Source organism: Dreissena polymorpha, chromosome 1 (assembly GCF_020536995.1).
Source record: "Dreissena polymorpha isolate Duluth1 chromosome 1, UMN_Dpol_1.0, whole genome shotgun sequence".
NCBI classification, from domain to species: domain Eukaryota; kingdom Metazoa; phylum Mollusca; class Bivalvia; order Myida; family Dreissenidae; genus Dreissena; species Dreissena polymorpha.
The window spans coordinates 175,423,966-175,436,335 of NC_068355.1; the positions used below are offsets into that span (position 1 = coordinate 175,423,966).

Below are 12,370 nucleotides of genomic sequence, written 5' to 3' on the forward strand. Positions count from 1 at the left end.
GTGAAAAGGTATATGAAAGAAAGAAATTAACATAACCTGTCGTAACACATTATATATTACATCTCTCTTCATAAAATCATAATGGGACTGTGTCTTTTAAAGGGGCCTTTTCACGTTTGGGTAATTTACAAAATTGAAAAAAGTTGTTTCAGATTCCCAAATTTTCGTTTTAGTTATGATATTTGTGCGGAAACAGTAATACTGAACATGTACCATGCTCTAAAATAGCCATTATATGCATCTGTTGACTATTTAAAAACCCGAAAATTATCAAGCGTTGCAACGCAAAACAAATTTATAATTTGGAGAGTTCTGTTGTTGTCGTTATATTTTGTGAAACTTAACAAGGATTGCTTATATAAAGTATAAAATACATCTGGCATTGTATCCAGAACAGGGGCGTAGCTAGCATTTTTTAGCTGTAGGCCCGGATATAATACATAAAAACGGGGGGTCCGGATGTCCTCCCCTGGACAATTTTTAAATCCTATAACGCCTGTGGTGAGATTTGAAGCTTATCTAGACAAATAATAAGATATTTGCCGAAAATATAAGACTTTTGCCTGTTTTTCTTTGATATTTTACTGTTTATCTCGATGTTAGTGAACTAAATTTTACTGTATTATCTTCATACCAGAGAACTTAATTTTAAAACAATATGGAACAGAGAAACATTTAAAAGTGTTACACCACACTTATTCACAAGTCAAACCATGGGAATTCTTTCCAATAATACTGGCTGCATGTCTATAACGGCACCGTAACGTGTTGAGTGTTAAACTAACTTATAGTTCATCTATTACACTAATTATTCTAACAAGTGCATCAATTACAAGAAATCAATATTTCTACACTTAACCGAGGCAAATGTGTTGATGATTTCATTGATCGAAACATCCGTTTCTCTGTGATTAAATTTCCGCGGTCATTTACATCATTCGGAATGTGTCAGAATTGATTGTCTTAGGATAATGTCAACATGAAATGCAGATTTCTAACCCCTCACCCACCTCAGGGTCAACATTTTAATGTTTAAAAAAAATGTAGGCCCAGGCCTGCTTTGCCTAAAAGCAGCTTTAAATCCAATGTTTACATTTATCGATACAAAGCATTTAATGACAAACTTCAAAACATGCCAAAATCTGTGAAAAGGCCCCTTTAAACCTCAGAGTTTTAAATGGTTATTGAAAATAGAACATTCCATATGAACAAAATTCAATTTAATTAATATAGAACTTCTTTTTAATTAAATAGTGAATTGAAGTTCATTAAATCAAAATATTAAACAACATGTACGACAAAAGTTACCGTATTCACTAAAATAAATGTTCCCTATAAAGTTTCCATAAAATTGTCGCTGTTATCTCAGATTCAGGTTATGTTCAGGACAAAATATTTTTCTAACAAATGCCAGATATACTCATCTCAGGTTTCAGCTAGGAAATGATGGCAAACTGTGTTCACAACAAAAACAAGCTAGAAAGTAGATACACCTAAAATCAAAGCGCTGAAGGCACTGATATTGTTGGCTATTGCATAATCTTAGACGCAACTCAGTTTTCAAAATTATGTTATAGCTTTTTATATGTCAAGTTTGAAATGAACACAACCCATTCAAATTTATAAAGAGTTTGTCTTAAAGCACAGGTTGAGATGGGTTTTTTTTCTTCAAATAATTAATAAGAAAGATAATTTAAGCTTCATTTTGGAAAAACAGGGCTTAATGCATATGCATTCATTGTCATCCCAGTACCACAGACTCTCTTTAAACGAAAATCAACATAAAATCAGAGGGTGTCGTCCTTGATTGGCTTGTGCGCATTGCACAGGCAAATCAGTGTGCACAGGCTAATCTTATTTGACATGCATTAAGCCCTGTTTTCCCTAAAAGCACCAAATATGTACAGATTTTGAATGTATTTGAAGTTTGAAAGCAAAAGCCTTGATACTTTAGAAGTAAAGTGGATCTTAACACAAAATTTAACCAAATATTCAAAGTTACTAAGTCAAAAAGAGCCATAATTCTGTCAAAATGCCAACCAGAGTTATGCAACTTGTCCTGTACAGTCCCCTTATGGTAATTAGTGTTGCAAGTCTGAAAGCAATAGCTATGATACTTTAGGAGTAAAGTGGATCAAAACACAAAATTTAACAAAATTTTCAATTTTTTAAGTATGAAGTGGCCATAATTCTGTCAAAATGCCAGTTAGAGTTACATAACTTTGCCTGCACAGTCCCCTTATGATAGTTAGTAAGTGTTGCAAGTTTATGAGAAGTGCTAACAAGGTTCCAGGAACATCCATCCAGACAGATCTCTGGACAGCACAAAAAAAAAATGTCCCCCCCCCAACCAATATGGGGGGGAAACATAATTTGTGCAACTTTATTTATTGGTGTTAGTGCAAGTTATTGACAAGACACGAAACCATTGCAATTTTTTGCACATTCACACACACAAACACACGGACAGGGTAAACACTATATGCCTGTAGCCATTTCATGGTGGGGGCATAACAACAAAACATTGCTACTAATCCAAAATAACATAATTATTTATGCATTAGTTGGACATAAAAATGTTTATTTTTTTTTATTTTTTATTTTTTCTTGTCATAATTTGAACCATTGATTTTAAATATACATGAACCTTTAAAAACGTGTAACAATTAAATTAACATATTGTATTTATTTAAAACTTGACACACTGTGCACAGAAAACTGACAAACGCAAATAATCTGCATAACAGTGATTTTAAACAATCTAAAATATGATTGGGAGAAAAACTGCTGCAACACCCCTTAAAACAAAAACTGCCGCAACACTCCTTAAAACAAAAACTGCCCACAGACAGGGAGCAATGACTTCCAACTGACTGTCTCCATTAAAATATAAAGAGAACTGACGAAGCCCCTGGTGGCTATTTTGTTTTATAGAACAAAATTTCTCTGACCAAGTTCAATAAGTATTTTAATAATTAAATCTGTGTACAGTCTGGTTTTGATTATAACATTTTTAAAAGGCGAGCAAATACATGCAAGTGTATTCACTTATAAATACCGTAAACAAAGTGCACGTACCTGTTGATGAATTATCTCTGAAGCACTTTCAGGAAGTTCTTCATCTGAATTTCCCTGTGAAGTATACAGGTACGTTCCTGTATGGTCCAGATTTGTGGCTATACAGGACTCAACATGGTTACGTATCTGACCTAAAGAAACGTCCTGTTTGCATATGTCACAATTTGTCATTAACTCTGTTTCTTCATCTTCTGTTACTACCTCAACCGTCAAACACTTTTGAATGGGTCTAATTTAAAATTACCTTGAGGTCCTACAACACTTTTCAATGTTTTAACATCCCATTTACAATTAAGTTTTTTCAATTCTCTGCACGAACTGTTACAATGTAATAGCTCAAAGCCCCCACACTGTTAACAAGTTTTGTAAACGCTTTAATAAGAGTGTCGTGAACACTTTGTTCTTTTGCATCTCCTTCAAAAGTTACTTTTTTCAAACCCAAACCTGCCTTGTATAAGCATTCTTTTTCAGCACTGTTAGGTACCTTATTTTGATGATTGTTTGAAAGGCACATAAAATTAGCAGTCCAAGTTCGTGGAAGTTTTCTTTTGCCTACAGAAGTACTGGTACTAGGCTGCCTGCACCTACTTGGCATAAATAAAGAGTTCCTTTCTCTTAATGTAGCGTCTGAAAAAAAAAGCCAAGGTTATCTTTCTTACACATTATTAACTGCATTCTGAAACAGAGATGAATATTATTTTGCTGTTCACACAATATATTAATTTCAAATATCTAGAGCACTACAACATATGACAATGTGCGCTGCAGCACTGAGATATTCATTGTGTTAGCCAAATGAAAAACACACACAAATGAGCAGTTGTGCAGAGAAGCTCTACAGGCCTTTTTCTAGAGATTCTGTGGGTCAGAATATCTTACTGATTCCCAATGCAAAATATGACTCAATATGTTTTCCTAATTTGTAGGCAATTTTCCAAATTATATAATAAAAGCCAAAATAATATGTAAAAAAAAATTATCTTATAACAAGACGGCCATGATGGCCCTTTATTGTTCACCTGAGGATTGAGTCAACATATTTTTGTCAATATTATAATATTTTTGTCAATATTAACATGTGCCATATTATTTCAATATGGCACATGTATGTTCTGAACAAATTTTATTAAGATTGGGTCAAACATGTTGCCTCTAGGGTAAAAACAATCTTTCCTAAGATTTGACCTAGTGACCTAGTTTTTAACCCTGGATGACCCATTTTCAAACTCATTTGAAACTTCAATGAGAATCACATTCTTACCAAGTTTCATACAGATTAGGTAAAAAATGTCACTTCTAGGGTGTCAAAAAGCTTTTCTAAGATTTGACCAGTCCTAGTGACCTAGTTTTGGACCGCAGGTGATTTTTTTTTCAAACTCGTCTTTAAAGTCTGCAAATTCATATAACAACCCGGAATCCTCATGGACGAGATTTCTTAATAAAAGATTTCATTCGGAACTCGCGCACTGTTGTTTTTTCCGATTTCTGAGCGCGCGCATGGTCTTGAGCAAATAATTTTCTTCTATTTTTTTAGATGACATTTAAGGAAAAACATCGCAATAGGGCTATATACATTGACATATAAATAACCAACTTATATGAATCAATATATTAGTTCTAGTACTACGAATGGACTGAGGATATTTATGTTTTTGTTGTTTGGTACTTGTCTTTATTATTACCTATACATGTGAATAGTTTAATATATATACGATAAAGTAAATGTCTTTGTATTTCCGTTGACAAACTTCCATTAAAACTGTATGCCCAGGCCTACACACAATTGTATAATAATGCAATGACATAATTACGTCACCAAACCTGTTAATATGTTTCAAATTTGACCCCAGGGGCATAATTTGAACAAACTAAGAAGAGAACTATTACATGTCACTACATACCAAATTTGGTAGCCCTATGCCATACGGTTATGGACAAAAAGATTTTTAAAGTTTTCCCACAATAGGCCTTATATAAGCATATGTTCAATTTTGTGACCCCCGGGGCAGGGTCAAATTTGACCCCAGGGGCATAATTTGAAGAAATTTGGTAGAGGACTATAAGATGTCTCTACATACCAAATTTATTAGCCCTAGGCCCAATGGTTATGGACGAAAATTTTGAAAGTTTTCACAAAATAGGCCTTATATAAGCATATGTTCAATTTTGTGACCCCCGGGGCAGGGTCAAATTTGACCCCAGGGGCATAATTTGAAGAAATTTGGTAGAGGATTATTAGATGTCTCTACATACCAAATTTAATAGCCCTAGGCCCAATGGTTATGGACTGGGAGATTTTGAAAGTTTTCACAAAATAGGCCTTATATAAGCATATGTTCAATTTTGTGACCCCCGGGGCCGGGTCAAATTTGACCCCAGGGGCATAATTTGAAGAAATTTGGTAGAGGACTATTAGATGTCTCTACATACCAAATTTGAAAGCCCTAGGCTAAATGGTTATGGACGATAAGATTTTGAAAGTTTTCACACAATAGGCCTTATATAAGCATATGTTCAATTTTGTGACCCCCGGGGCAGGGTCAAATTTGACCCCAGGGGCATAATTTGAAGAAATTTGGTAGAGGACTATTAGATGTCTCTACATACCAAATTTGATAGCCCTAGGCCCAATGGTTATGGACGAATGATTTTGAAAGTTTTCACAAAATAGGCCTTATATAAGCATATGTTCAATTTTGTGACCCCCGGGGCAGGGTCAAATTTGAACCCAGGGGCATAATTTGAAGAAATTTGGTAGAGGACTATTAGATGTCTCTACATACCAAATTTGATAGACCTAGGCCCAATGGTTATGGACGAGAAATTTTGAAAGTTTTCACAAAATAGGCCTTATATAAGCATATGTTCAATTTTGTGACCCCCGGGGCAGGGTCAAATTTGACCCCAGTAGCATAATTTGAAGAAATTTGGTAGAGGACTATTAGATGTCTCTACATACCAAATTTGATAGCCCTAGGCCCAATGGTTATGGACAATAAAGTTTTTGAAAGTTTTCACAAAATTGGCCTTATATAAGCATATGTTCAATTTTGTGACCCCCCGGGCAGGGTCAAATTTGACCCAAGGGGCATAATTTGAAGAACTTAGGTAGAGGACTATTAGATGTCTCTACATACCAAATTTGATAGCCCTAGGCCCAATGGTTATGGCCGAGAAAGTTTTGAAAGTTTTCACAAAATAGGCCTTATATAAGCAATTGCATATGTTCAATTTTGTGACCCCCGGGCAGGGTCAAATTTGACCCCAGGGGCATAATTTGAATATGTTTAATTTTGTGACCCCCGGGCAGGGTCAAATTTGACCCCAGGGGCATAATTTGAAGAAATTTTTGTAGAGGACTATTAGATGTCTCTACATACCAAATTTGATAGCCCTAGGCCCAATGGTTATGGACGAAAAGATTTTTTAAGTTTTCACAAAATAGGCCTTCTATAAGCAAATTTTCATTTTTGTGACCCCCGGGGAAGGGTCAAATTTGACCCCAGGGGCATAATTTGAACAAATTTGAAAGAGGTTCATCCCAGGAACATTCCTGAGAAATTTCATCAGAATTGGACCAGTACTTTAGGAGGAGATGTTTTAAGGAAAAGTTAACGCACGCACGCACTGACGCACGCACGACGGACACAGGACCATGACATAAGCCCCGCTGGCCTCTGGCCAGTGGAGCTAAAAACCCAGACTGGACCGAGTTCCGAATTACAACTATTGCATTAGTCAAAACTTACAAGTTATGCTATTCCAGATATGAAAACACTATCACTGTTTGGATTCCGATTGTAGCCATATTGCACTGTGTTTATTGAAAGCTGCATAGTGTTACGTCATTGGTCGTTTATAAATAACTTGTTTATCTATACATAGGATTGGCATTCCTGCCATAAATTTTCAGACCAAATCTGGGACTTTGACTTCAAATTACCGGGACATGTATACATATAGCGATATATATAGACATACATGTACGATATATGCACTTTTGGTACGCATTTTTTTCGCGATATCCAAGCTATGTAATTAGGTAAATTTCACATGTAACTTACCTATAATAAACAAAAATTAACATCCATGAGATCAATACACAAACAATAAGTCCAAACGCCTATCGGAAATACACTAGATCTATTAACGTCAAATTAAGCATTACTACTTTCATTACTAGATACAAGCCACATGTTGTTGGTGTTAGAAAAAGGTTGCGAAGTTGCTTTTGTGTACATGGTCACATGATCTGCAGGAAACACGTGGGCGTATCAAATGCCACATAAAAACTTTGTAGTAGATCTTTACTTTTGTATGAAAATTATGTAGCGCGTAGTTGTAAAATAAGGTGATCTTTACCGTAAACGATACTTTTACAGATAAAATTTTGTAAAACAAGCAAAATGCGCCTTATTGGTTATGCCTATACGTCCCTGGTTATGCTTTTTGTCTATTAGGTAGTTCAGTGCTGATCTGATTTACATTCACTGTACATGTATACACTCAAACAAGGACTGTGTGCAACACATTTGCCAGATTTCCGATCCGGGACATATGGCAGGTATGGGATTGCATTTGGATGAAATTAATATGCCAAGAATATCCTGTCGATTTAAGATGATTTTTTTTATTTTGCCATGTGTGTTTATTAATATTTTACATTTCAGAAAGATTTCAATTGTGTAGTCCTTTTTGTTAACCAGCATTTTTTTTCCTTCTTTAACTAGTACCGGGGAACGGTACCTTTCCCAAAGCCTACCGGAGGCTTCCCAATTTTAGCACCGGACTTTTCCCAATCTCCATATCTACCGTTCCCAACGATCCTCAGTGCCTTTCCCAATGGCCAGTGCCTTTTATGTTCGCTGAAAATATCTTTTTCCCGTGAAAGAATTTCATCGTTACATAAATCAGTCTTCCTTACATAAATAACTTTATCAACACTAATTTTTATCAGCAATTTCATCAAAAAAAATCTTAATTGGACATCATAATGAGTCAATTAACGCCAAATACTACCGGAAACGATTAAAGAAAGAAACAATTACCAGCTGTTAATAGAGTTTGAGCGATTGCTTTTAGTTAAATGTAACTTTGTGCCTGTGTCACTGTGAGGAGAGATTAGTTTGACTTTGATCTGATTATCACCTGTTTAGAATTAAACATATAATTTGATAATTCCTTATTATTATTTTAAATTGTTATTAATTGATATCACTGAAAATGTTAACACAAAAATTAATTTCCAGGGCTTGTGAGACTTTTAAGGGCTTAAACACAATTATTAATATCATTTTTTATGCAACCCCAGTGATAATCATTAAAAAAAAATCTATTGACAGGCACATTCCTACTGAAGTGGCAATTACACAATTGTGGTGAGGATTTCCAAGTGTTCTATTATTATAAATGTTTGGACTATATACAATTAAATCACCACATTGAGTTCATTTACAACACAACACTTTGATAATATTCTTGATCATATTTTATTTTCTATTTAACCACAAGTTTCATAATATTCCAAAATAAGCTATTTTTACTTTAACACTTAATATTAAGTTCTTTCCTTATTGCTGGTCTAAATGCAACTGATGTTTACTTCTTGCTGGTCTTATTGCAACTGATATTTACTTCTTGCTGGTCTTATTGCAACTGATGTTTACTTCTTGCTGGTCTTATTGCAACTAACTCTAAAATCCCTAAAAACCAAGAATTTCTAAAGTATCTGGTGTCTGTCATAAATCAAAGAGATACAGAATTGACATGTTCTCTGATTACAATTAAGAGAGAGCTTGGAAATGTAAACATCTAACCCCATTTGAACTAATTAATAAAGCCATTAACCCAAGTTTATCAGTCCCATTGCCATGCTCTAGGGAGTCTACAGGTCAGGGAGTCAAGTATCAGCCCCACCATGATGTCTGGTAAATTACTCGCATTTCGCGACAACAATTTTCACATGACATGTTATGATTGTCAAAATATCATCACTAGTAGTTTTTCTGTTAAAACCTAGAGCTTAAAATGCTTTGTGATGCAGAATATACATGTACCCCCTAATGATAGATAAAATGCATTTTAACGATTCCCAATTCATCAATTTTGCAACTCGATTTTTTTCCCAATTTATTGATTTTGCGACTTGTTTTTTTTCCAATTTGAAGATTTAACGACGCAAAAATTCCCAATTGGGGAAAAAAAACGCTGTTAACTGATTTTAGCAAAAGATTAGATCCTGCACATAAGTATCTTTTCATCCGAAGTAATTTTATATTTAAGAGTAAGAAACAAAAACAATGTGTATTTTGTTAACAATATCTATTTTAAAGATCTACAAAGTGATATTCTGACATAATTCGCACACTTTAAAGGGGTAATGGTGGTCTTTACATGTAACTAATGATAATTGCATGTGTTAGCAAAGATTAAACAGGAAGAACTGAAATAAAATTTGGAAAACAATTTGCAATAGGAAAACGATCGTAAATTAATCATTATTTGAACTATATAAATCTAAGATGGCACAACCATAATTTTGATTAAAATAGTCCAGTTTAACAAAATAAATCAAAGTTTCAAAGGAAAAACATTTATATTTTGCTGTTAACTTGACTTCAAATGGCCTTGTGACTTGTTCATTGGTTTGCATTGGCATGTGGATTTGCTAACGACAGACAGGAAAAACAATGACACTGTACTGAATAACCAAATAAACATTTAATAAAATATATTAGAAAAGTGTACCTGTCGAGATCCTAGATCCAGATGCGGCCGTATCGCTCTCAGCCATGGGCATGATGGGCATGGATTGCCAATGCTGCACTGCATTTTTAAACTTAATTCTTTCACCAATGGTCACCAGACCTAAATTTGTTAACTGGTTATCTTCTAACGATTTACAAATCTCAATAGAATCTATTTTTTGACTCATAAAATTTTGATACAGTGAATGTAAACCAATTGAATGCAAAACACTCCTTACGGCGTCGTCTGCCATGTTGTAGACACAGGCAGCAGTATCATAAAAAAAATTCCCCCCCCCCCCCCCGAGCTTACCCCAGGGGTTCCAGATTGTTAAATGTACACCTATTGTGTATGGTTTAACTTTCCAACAACGAATATTGACAAAAAATAACAGTTTTAAAAAATACCCCTCTTATAGGTATTATATATACACAAGGTCACAGGCAGCAGTATCATATAAAAAAAATTGCCCCCCCCCCCCGGACCATACCCCCCCCCCCCGAGCATACCCCAGGGGTTCCAGATTGTTAAATGTACACCTATTGTGTATGGTTTGACTTTTCAACAACGAATATTGACAAAAATTCATAGTTTGAAAAAATAACACTCGTATAGGTATTATATATACACAAGGTATGAAACGCACTATATGCCTATATTGCTGAAAGATTGTGGAACACTGGACGTGACCTTTTTCATCGAAAACACACATGTGCCCATGCAGTTGCCGACAAAATGCAACTGGATTCGTTAAAAGACAGTCAATGCAACGAGATTACACTACTAACCGATCACCTGCTCGGCTAATAACTTTAATATTCAATTAAATTCGACTTTCTCGCTACATGTCTGTGTTTTGCTGTCATATTTTGTCGATCGAATGCTCGGTTCTAAAACGCCATATCATTGGCCAACACAATGAGAACAACCAACCAGATGACGCGTTATAAAATTAAAATGGTGTACATGTGTAGATGAAACACCGAGTGACATATAGCGAGAAAGTCAAATTTAATTGAATATTAAAGTTATTAGCCGAGCAGGAGATCTGTTGGTTGTGTAATCACGTTGCTTTAAATGTCTTTTAACGAATCCAGTTGCATTTTGTCGGCAACTGCATGGGAACATGTATGTTTTCGATGAAAAAGGTCACGTCCAGTGTTCCACAATCTTTCAGCAATAGGCATATAGTGCGTTTCATACCTTGTGTATATATAATACCTATAAGAGGGGTATTTTTTAAAACTGTTATTTTTTGTCAATATTCGTTGTTGGAAAGTTAAACCATACACAATAGGTGTACATTTAACAATCTGGAACCCCTGGGGTAAGCTCGGGGGGGGGGGGGGGGGAATTTTTTTTATGATACTGCTGCCTGTGCACAAGGTATGAAACGCACTATATGCCTATTGCTGAAAGATTGTGGAACACTGGACGTGACCTTTTTCATCGAAAACATACATGTTCCCATGCAGTTGCCGACAAAATGCAACTGGATTCGTTAAAAGACATTTAAAGCAACGTGATTACACAACCAACAGATCTCCTGCTCGGCTAATAACTTTAATATTCAATTTAATTTGACTTTCTCGCTATATGTCACTCGGTGTTTCATCTACACATGTACACCATTTTAATTTTATAACGCGTCATCTGGTTGGTTGTTCTCATTGTGTTGGCCAATGATATGGCGTTTTAGAACCGAGCATTCGATCGACAAAATATGACAGCAAAACACAGACATGTAGCGAGAAAGTCGAATTTAATTGAATATTAAAGTTATTAGCCGAGCAGGTGATCGGTTAGTAGTGTAATCTCGTTGCATTGACTGTCTTTTAACGAATCCAGTTGCATTTTGTCGGCAACTGCATGGGCACATGTGTGTTTTCGATGAAAAAGGTCACGTCCAGTGTTCCACAATCTTTCAGCAATAGGCATATAGTGCGTTTCATACCTTGTGTATATATAATACCTATACGAGTGTTATTTTTTCAAACTATGAATTTTTGTCAATATTCGTTGTTGAAAAGTCAAACCATACACAATAGGTGTACATTTAACAATCTGGAACCCCTGGGGTATGCTCGGGGGGGGGGGGGGGGTATGGTCCGGGGGGGGGGGGGCAATTTTTTTTATATGATACTGCTGCCTGTGGTTGTAGACGTAGACTGTAGATTACCGCGCAATTTTCCGGTGCGTGCAAAATATTTGGCTTGTAAAATTCACTCTTTAGTAGTAGTTTTAGGTTACAATATACTAAATCTTTTTGGAGTGCAATGCTATACTCTTTAAAAACCTGAACATCATTTATAAGAAGACACAATTCTCTGTGTGGGCACTTGCCATGACTTTATTTTAGAATGTTTCTTTGTGCATGTGGTAGGGAAAACATTGATGTTTAACAGAAATTCACTCATTTGCTTGAAGGTTAAAGACTACATGAGACTTTGACAGATGGCGGGAAACCCACATCCACTGGTACGAACCCGGTAAATTGATGGCTGTAAAACAGTGACCGCTGATTCGCATCGAGTTCTTTCTTGCA

At 35.4% G+C, this 12,370-nt stretch overlaps 1 long non-coding RNA gene across 1 annotated transcript; it reads right to left on the minus strand.

Moving 5' to 3' along the window:
* Nucleotides 1–8,551: 8,551 nt before the first annotated feature.
* On the minus strand, nt 8,552–10,081 carry LOC127862639 (uncharacterized). Its single transcript, XR_008040715.1, has 2 exons — nt 9,826–10,081; nt 8,552–8,780 (listed from the first exon to the last, which is right to left on the minus strand). It is a non-coding gene; the product is annotated as an uncharacterized LOC127862639 (long non-coding RNA).
* Nucleotides 10,082–12,370: the final 2,289 nt, after the last annotated feature.